A 10,201-nucleotide genomic window follows, 5' to 3' on the forward strand; every position below is an offset into this window, starting at 1 on the left:
TGTTGGTCAAAAGTAAACTAACACTTGCAAGTGTTATAGCACTACATTCCCAAACATCCCTTTTATTGAATTGTTCCCATGTTATTCCAGGTTATATGGCTGCATTTTTTCCATAAAGCAGCATGTCTGTCAGATGTGCCAACTTGAATAAAATATGGGGGGGGGGGTGTTTCAGGTAAGCCCCACCCCCATAATGATCACATTATGATCAGCACACACACACGCACACACCCACCCTATTTGAATGGCAATGCCCATCAACTTTGGAAGGTTCTGCTCTCCTCAAATATTTTAGGCCTTGGGGGGCCACAGTCCCTAAGAGTTGGCTCCTACGATGTCTGTTGAGGTGGCTAAAATGAAATTGCCAAAGAGAGCAAAACGGATAAAGCCTACATCAAATGAATTAGGCGGATACCGAAAAGCATGAAAATATTATAGCAAACCTAACAGAAGACTACTGTTTCTTATGTTTCTTATGTCTTAGTAACCCACAGTAAACCAACCTAAAAGTAGGTATCAACTTGTAAAAATGGAAATGGATATTCAGTCATACCTCGGGTTGAATACGCTTCAGGTTGAGCGCTTTCGGGTTGCACTCTGCGGCGACCTGGAAGTAACGGAACACGTTACTTCCGCGTTTCACCTCACCGCTTGACATGCGCAGTCAAAATGACGTCATGCACATGCGTGGAAGCGGTGAATCGCAACCCGCGCACGCAAAGATGCGCAGTCTCAGGTTGCGTTCGCTTCAGGATGCGAACAGGGCTCTGGAACGGATCCCGTTCGCATCCTGAGGTACCACTGTATCTGCTTTGAAAAGCTAAGTCAGGCTTGAATTTCTGAGCTGGCTAGAAGAAGCCTCCTGGCTCTTGTTTTGCACAGGATGTGGGGGTGGGGAAAGTACACTGGATTACCTGGTCATCTTTTGCCCTGCAGAGGGCTGAGGAGTGGGGTTGCAAAGGAGGGAACGGGATGGCCTATGACTAGGGATGGATGAATCTGCCAATTTCTCTCAAGAGGCAGCCCAGGCAAATGAAGGACCAGGTGGTTCCCTACCCTTTCCTGCAACACTCTCTCCCAGAAGAATGCGAGAAATGAAGTTGGTAGAGAAGCAGCAGCAGCTTTCATGCAGGTGTAGTTTCCAGCTAGGTGCATACAACCCATCAGGTTTTACATGAACTGGTGGATGGGGAGTGGTCCCCAGTTGCTGCGACTGCTCCACAGAGCATGAATCTGGGAATAGCTTCCTAGGTGCCAGATTGGTGCGCTCCAGAGCTGTCGAAGTGACTGTGTTATCTTTGACAATAGTTAAGTTTCTGCTGTGTGCATTCCTTTGACTGGGAAGCACCCTCGACAGGACATATCAAATACAGCAGGATGCAAATAGCTCCCTTATATACTTTAGTGTCTCCTGTCCTGACAAATGAATGTCGGCCAAGCAACATGGCTAGGGTGAAGTCGTGGCTTAGTGTAGTGGAGGGGGAGCCACAAGGGTGGTTGCCCCGGGTGCAAAATTGTTAGGGGCTCAAAATTTCAACACCTGATGCTCCCTCAGTACAGCTGTGAGCTTCCATCACTGAGCTCTGTTGAAAACGGCTTCTCCATGCGAACCAGGAAGTGACCTCTCCAGACAATGGAATGACTCTTCTTTTCTTATCTCTTCAGCCACGATCTCTTGGGTGACGCAGACGTCGGTAGTTGAATGCCCATGCATACTTCGTCCATTTCTCTCCCTCCCAGAGGAAGCCCAACCAGATGGGTGGGGTATGAATAATAAAATAATAAAATAATCTTTCCCACTCACCCCCTTTGTGCTGCCCCGGGCGCTGGCAACCTACACTATGCCACTGGTGCCAGATCATTTTTGTACTGTAAAATATTGTGGCAAAATGGAGTATCACTCTCATTAGCACACAACTTCTTTCCCTAGTACAAGATAAAACAAATTGAGTTCCAATCACTGTGCATGGCAGGAACAGTCTTCTATGCAATGTTTATTAAGAGACGGCAAGGAATGAAAGGAGGGAAAGGAATAAAGACAAGGTATGTAAGCTATTTCCATTTTCCCCCTTTCTCTCCCTTGTCTACAAGATAAGAATGGCTGTGCTGCCACTTTGTCATATGCAGCTGTCTCTGGCAGATGTAGACTATTTACACTCTGTGTGGGTGAACAGAGAATGCCACATCTCCCAACAACTGCAAGGCAGGAGAGCTGCTACTGAGGCAGGGGCCTTCATTTCTTTTTCTCACATGATCAGTTACCAGTTTAAAAATCAAGCACAAAACTCTTCCACTGGGCCAAGTTGCTCTTAGGTAGCAGATGAGGGTGGGAACTTCAGTCTTCAGCAGGAATGATTTACTCTTAACAAAACATGGCCACATTAAGGAGGAGGAATATGCTCCAGCCAAAATTAAGCATTTATGGGTTGCCGCTTTCAGCAAAAAATGCCTACTTAACTCAAAGGACTTTAATAAACAGTGCTTTACTCGGCTACCTTTTCCATTCTTTTCTTGTTGTTGTTTAGTCGTGTCCGACTCTTTGTGACCCCATGGACCAGAGCACGCCAGGCATTTCTGTCCTCCACTGCCTCCCGCAGTTTGATCAAACTCATGCTGGTAGCTTCAAGAACACCATTCAACCATCTCATCCTCTGTCGTCCCCTTCTCCTTGTGCCCTCCATCTTTCCCAACATCAGGGTCTTTTCCAGGGAGTCTTCTCTTCTCATGAGGTGGCCAAACTATTGGAGCCTCAGCTTCACGATCTGTCCTTCCAGTGAGCACTCAGGGCTGATTTCCTTAAGAATGGAGAGGTTTGATCTTCTTGCAGTCCATGGGACTCTCAAGAGTCTCCTCCAGCACCATAATTCAAAAGCATCAATTCTTCGGCAATCAGCCTTCTTTATGGTCCAGCTCTCACTTCCATACATCACTACTGGGAAAACCATAACTTTTACTATACGGACCTTTGTTGGCAAGGTGGTGTCTCTACTTTTTAAGATGCTGATTCTTTTCTATTAATACATAAATAATTAGTGCCAGGTGAGGTGGGATGGTGAAATGTGTAAAGAGTGAAAGAAAATGAAAAAGGGATTAATCGCATGCTACACATTTCTGATACAAATTCAATGTTCTATAAGCTAAAGGCAGGGGAAAGAGCTTCCTGACACCTCAAAATCTGATGTATTTATGGTGGCATGTGTTCGTGGATTAATAGAAATCACATTATCAAATGCATGAAGTTTGTACACACACACACACACACACACACACACACACACACACACACACAGAGTACATTGAGAAAACAATGTTTCTTTCCCCCACAGCTACAAGAGCGTAGTTTAACATTACTATGCAAAACTCAATTTTCTATGCAAAGTTCTATGTTGACCCAGTTTTCCACAGCTGAGAAAAAGGCACAGCCTATGCTAGGGATCATTAGGAAAGGAATTGAAAACAAAGCTGTCCATATCATAATACCATCATACAAATCTATGGTGCATTTGGGCAATTCTAGTCACCTCAGGTGAGGTAGAGTTGGAAAAAAAGTTCAGAGAACCGTGAGCAAAATGATCAAGGGGGTAGAGCAACTCCCCTGTGAGGAAGGGTTGAGGACTTTTTAGTTTTGAGTCAGTGGTGATGTGATAGAAATTTATAAAATTATGCATGGCATGGAGAAAGTCGATATGGAAAGGTTTTGTCCCTCTCTCATAGAATCATAGAGTTGGAAGGGATCCAAGGGTAATCTAGCCCAACCCCCTGCAATGCAGGAATCCATGACAGATGGGCGTTCAACCTCTGCTTACAAACCTCCAGGGAAGGAGAGGCCACACCTCTTGTGGGAGTCTTTTCCACAGCCAAACAGCTCTGACTGTTGTCATAATGACCGCTCCCCACATCAAATGGGGGGCGCCTTTTGCGTGGTCACACGCAGCCCCCCAGATCCCAGTGTAGCTCCCGGTAGTACGGGCTTGCTACGCCCTCCCCAGGCTGGATACCTGGAGGTCTCCTCCTACCTCAGCCAATCGCCCAATCCTGCCTGGGGAGGCGTTGCCAGGGGATCAGCCAGGTAGGGGGAGGGACCACCCAGCCCACACAATGGAAGGTGAATCCTACCTGTGAAGCATCAGTTGGCTTCAGAGCTTCTCCCACCCTGCCCTGCCTTCTTTTGCAGGTTAACCTCTTCTCCACAGGTACGCGGGCCCTGCTATGTCAGGGTTGCTGTTGAAGGGCCGGAAAGGAATTTTCCTGCATTGGCAGGTTTTGCCTTTCCCGTAGCAAAACGTCACAACTTTGGCGGTTTCAGGCCTTGGGTGGAATCCTTATCTTCCTAAATGAGGGGGGGGGGCGTGAAGCAGTGACCCACACTCCCCTTGCGGTGGTGATCCCAGGGCTCCCCGTTAAAGGGGTCTTGAGGGGAGGCATTGGCCATACACCAAGAGGTTGTCATTGCTCTCCCCTGAGACGGCGGTGAAACGGGGGGGGGGGGGAGGCAGGCTCTCTGCTTGAACATATGTTCTCCAGAGCCAGCCCAATCCCCAAACATTCTGGATAACCCTGATGTCTCCCAGATCCCCAGCTGGGGACTGGGAAGGATAAGCACCCAATGCCTGAACCAAGGTCTCCCTACATCTGAAACTTAATAAAGTCGGGGTCAATTTTAACCCCATAGCATGTTGTCTTGAGTCATTATTCCGCTCTGGGGTTGCCTGGGGTTGGGGGAACTCTGCCTGTCCATGCAACATAAGAACTCATGGCTATCCAATGAAGTGGAACACTGGAATGTTGGAAGATTTGGGACAGATGAAAGAGAGTGTTTTTTCACACAGCACAATGGAATTTGCTCCCCTAGGAAACAGTGATGGCCACCCACTTGGATGGCTTTAAAAGAGGATTAGAGAGGAGAGGCAGGACTGAGATTTGGAGATATGCTTCAGAGGTCCAGACTAAATCAATAATTATAATTTGGATTATAATTTAGTCTTTTTTATTTTAGTTTCTTATTTGAATTGGATGTTTTTTATTGGAAAATTAATAAAAATGATTAAAATAAAATAAAATAAGATTAGAGAAATTTATGCTCTGCCTCCACAGTGGGAGGCAGTTTCCTTTTGAGTCCTACTTGCTGGAAACCACAGGAGGGGAGAGGACTCTTGTGCTCAGGTCCTGCTTTCAGATTTCCCACAGACATCTGGTTGGTCACTGTGGGAAGAAGGCCATTGGGCTGATCCAGCAGGTTTTTGTTGTGTTCTCATGTTTTTATTAAGTTATACACCTGAGCTTTGGGTAGAAATGTCACAGGTTGTACTTCTTACATTTCATAACATATAGACAGACACTCCCCCCCCCCGCCCGCCAATCTATGTTTTCACATTGCTAACCAACCAGCAAAATCTGTCTGCTGCATGACCTATAAGGGCAGGTTTATAGAACCATGTTTCTCCCATGATGAATTCACCATGAGGTGACGAGTGAAGTGAGGGAGGCACTATAAGTGCCAGGAAGTTACAAACTGAGAACCAGCAGTGGATGGCATGGTGGAGCAGAGGCACTTCGCTAACCTCCTACTGCTGTTCGCTGGGAAGGGAAAGATTATGTTGAGGTCAGCGTAGTGCAAATGCACCAGCAGAACCAATCTGGTTCTCCTGTCTATGTGTTTGCACTGCACTGCCTTGTTCCTTCCCCTCCCAGTAAATAATGGCTGGCCTGCTGGAAAACTAGCTAAGTGCCTCTGTCCCACCACACCATCCATTATGGCTGAGAACACATACACTGTTATTTTTGTGTAAGAAATCCTGTGCTTCATTGTTCTTCCACTGTAAAATGTAGCAACCAACGCCTGCTAAAAGTTACGTATGCAATATAGCACATATTGTGTGTTCTGTTACTTGTTTGCCATGTGCATGGTTTGCCTCAGTAATTTTGTCAACTGGAGCTGTTGGTTTGCATGCACGTCCAATTCCTGCTTTATGCTTGTGACATGTTTGAATCCGAATGGTCTTGACTGTGCCACTGTCCTTCACGCAATTCCAGACTACATTCCTAGCCACATTCTGCTCATGCAGCTGTTCATGTCCTTATTTTGTCTAATGCTGGAGGATATGAATCAAGTCACTTTTATGCACTCTGTTGACCTGGGATAAGTAGCAGTCCCATTGTCATGAGAGACAAACCTATGTTGCTAGGTATTTGTAATTGTTTTCAATGGAGCTACTTTGCAACTGTGCAAACCTGTAGATTGTGAGACTTATTTACTCAAGATTCCATATTTAGTGACTTGTTTGCATGTCTGCGATAATATTCATAAATGCTGCCTGTTTCTAGTTATTCGGAGTGCAAAGAATGCGGAGTGAGTTCAACTGATACACAGATGTCTGACTGCATATGCAGAAAATCCACAGCAAGTTTTGACCTGTGAGGTACCTGATAAATGTATAATTCTCAGCAGGTTCTCTCCTGTATGTCACTATTAATAATGTCAATGCCAGTATTGTTAAGCATCTCTCTGCTCATCAAAGCAGATAGTTTGCAGCAGACCCATTTGTTATTTTTGGCAAGGTTGAGGTTGCAACTCCATGTGGTTGAAAGCCATGTTGTTTCTCCTCTACACAATGAAATCAAACAGTTGGGGAAAGCGGGAATGTGCTGTTGTAATTCAGCTGCAGAGGCTGACACTGAACCAAATTATGTGTTATCGCGCTGGAAAGGGAGATTAATCAAACAGAAATGTGTTCAGTTCCAGGAAAATACATTTTAACATATTTTCCAATCTTATGCAATGTTTTTCCTGCTCTTTGAAAAGAGTGACAAAGCCCAGGATCAGGAGGATTCCTTCTTCCTTCAAGCCAATGTTGACTGGAATGAGGGATTTCTAAGACTTTTCTACCCAGAAATTGATTCTGCAACCGCTTTCTACACTTCTAAAATTGTACCTGTGGCTGTATTTTCAGTCATACATATGCAGTCAACTGCACAAATGTAGATGCATCTGCATTCATTATATCACAGCAGAGGCACCAACTCCTAGAGGGGTGAGGCACTTTAGTCCTCCCAATGTTTTCTTGAGGGGGGGCAGGCAGCCTCAATGTTCAGAGGGCATTCGGCTCCTCCCCTCAAACATCTTGAGAAGTTGGTGCCTCTGCATCACAGTCAATACTTCTGCTGTTCACTGGTTCAGATGATATATGCAGGAAATCAACACGAGGAAGGATTATGGCTACTGGCCCAGCTTCCCACATCCATGCATTCACCCCAAATTATAAATGTGCAGACTCTGTGTGAACCATCTGAGACCCTAGAACAATTTGTACTCTTGGAGGCTGTTTACTGCTTTGGATGAATGATGGGAGCCGAGACCAGCAGGCTAAATCCTGTTCCCACCCCCTGTATATGCACCGATATGACTTATCTGTCATGGACTCTGTGTGTGTTTGGTAGCTGCAGTAATTTAACAATGCCATTTCAGAAGAGCAAATATAACTACAACTGTTATACTGTATATAACCCACTGTTTTCTTGGGAACCATCCGGAGAAGCCAAGGGGCAGCCCCTCTCTACCAAGAAGCCACCCTGGGGAATTTGCTCCCCTCCTGAGAAGTCACAGTGCGCTTGGATTTCATTATGAGCAATGTTTGTGGAATGCAAAGGACCTGGCCCCCTTGGTTATGTAAATAACATGCCAGTCGGGGTATGCAAAGGTGTTCAGAGGTCTTAGGGCTGGGTTGCTTATAAATTAAAGGTTGTTTTTATTAATACTCTGAGCAAAGCTCTTGCCAGATTTCACTGGACTTTGCCCACAGGGAGTTCTACTCTGTTTGGAAACAGAAGATCAGGGCCTTCATCCATCTCATTAGCCTGTGAGTTATTTATGTAACATTTTGGGGGAACATTTTTGGCTCCAGGAGACAGAACCTTCTCAGGATCAGCCTTGTGGGTCAAATTTGACAGGTGAGTGGGACAACTCACCTGTCAATTATGTGATGCTCACCAGCTGAAGGAGGCCTGCCAAGCCAGTAAGTATCCGGAGCATACAACCAAAAAGATTCCTGACCCCTGCCTTATGGAATAGATAATGGGTGGGATTCACCTAACCGGTACTATCAGCAGGAGCCCTCCATAAGGATTTCTGCTTCCACAACAGAGCTTTCCCCCTTTCCCAAGCATCCTGTCCCCCTGAAATTGGCTCGGAGTGGGAGATCAGGAACATCTTTAAAACAGCATGCAGGGTGAGGATAAGGGATATCATTCAATCTGGCAAGCTGGAAGGCTTATGCAGCCAAAATGATTGGAAGAGCATAAAACTGAGCAGACTTAGCTATGAAGCATGGTGGCACAGAAAAAAAGGAATTGTATCAGAGAGGCAGAGTTGAGGGGAAATTGGTGCTGGGAATTAAATGAAAGTACCAGTGGAAGGACATGGGGTCATGAAATGGTACAGAGTTTAGCTGAGGGCCATTTTCTTATGTTCATGTAATTCTTAGCATGATTTTCATATAAAAAAAGGTGTCAGACAAATTGGCTCCTAATGGGAAATAGAGTGCTTTAGCAGTGTTAAAGTCACTTTTAGGACTTTGCCACCTTGGAGAGGCATTTATTAACCCAAACTAAGAACTGAATCAGAATTGCCAGATGGTTGTACCATTTCAGAAAGCAAATGGGAAATCATATATATGAAGACACATCAAAAACTATTTGCATTTGGAAAGCTAACACACCAGAGTGAAAAGAACTAGCCTACTTTTTTTCCAGATGTGCTAGCTTTCCACATTCAGTGAGGGAGTTTTTGCCATGATGAGGTAATCGAACACATAATTCAACACAATTGTTTTGATTTCGTATAGTACCAGGTGGACTACTCCGTAAGTTTTTCTATAATGTTTAAATCGCCTCTAAATGGATGAAGAAAGGCATAGGGTGAAAGCAGGAACTTGAGAATGGAAGTTATTTGAGAATTAGGGTGCATCATATGGCATCTTAGAAGTCAAAACAAATGGATGTCTTCACAATTTTGGCCCATAATAATCTGCTTTCTATATTATATTTGCACTAGTCTGTCAACATGCTATTTTCACACATTTGCTAGAAATTTATTCTAATATAATGTATTTTTGTGTGTTATTCTCAGTAAATGTTGTTTGCAGATGATACATCCTTGACAGTGCATTCCGAGGAAGCTCTACAGAGACTCATCAACCATTTTGCCCAAGCCTGCAGGGAGCTCAGCCGTACCATTAGCCTGACAAAGACTAACACCCTGGGTCAGGATGTCACTTCTCCAAAAGGGTATGGGAGAATGTGATGCTAGTGTCCAATACGAGGCTTGCATGTTGAGCACACCAGGAGCAACACCTCAACGTCTTCTACAAGCACTGCGTCAGGAAGATTTGGGGCATCACATGGCAGGACAGAATCCCAAACAAAGATGTGCTCCCCTAAGCCCTCATTCCTAGCACGTTTGTATTCCTATCTCAACAGCATCTATGCCAGCCTGGTCATGTCCACAGAATGCAAAGTGGCAGGATCCCTAAGGATCCTGGCTTCAGGTACCAGGCCTGTTGGCAGACCAACTCTGTGCTACAAACCTGTTTGCAAACGTGACCTGACCCCAGAAGCATTGTTTCCACTACCTGCTACTTGGCCGATCCTGCCAATGTACATACTCACAATAGTAGATGAGTGCACTAATTTATATGTCAGATGCCCTGAGTGATTTGTTTTTTAAAGGGCATTGATGAAATGCAATGAACTAAACATTGCAAGGCTCAGTGATGGAAGTGGGTTGTGTACAGATGTCATCAGCTATATTTTCTTTTAAAGCTCAGCCCAAAATCCTGGGATATTTTTTAAAAAGCACACACAAAATGCATGACTTTTGGAATACCGTTCTGGCAAAAACTTGAAGTGTTACTAGGTTACAGACAGAAACATAAAACTAATTCGTTGCTTTCAAATAAATGCTTGAAATCGGCTGCAGTATTTTTGCATCTAATAATTTCTGACATTTGGCAGATTGCAGTATACAGATTGTGTCGGGTGGTAGCAGCAGCAGCAGCAGCAGATTGCTCCAGAAAAAAACACTGATGCTATGGTGCCATCTGGTGACCAGAAATGAAAGGAAGCAGCCAGGCGGAAATGGTTGTTTTGTGTGACGCTTATGTGATGGGTCACAGAAATGTAGATAAGGGTGATGGGCAGTGATCTC

This window comes from Podarcis liolepis, assembly GCF_965112155.1.
Source record: "Podarcis liolepis genome assembly, chromosome: 6".
In the NCBI taxonomy this organism is placed as follows: domain Eukaryota; kingdom Metazoa; phylum Chordata; class Lepidosauria; order Squamata; family Lacertidae; genus Podarcis; species Podarcis liolepis.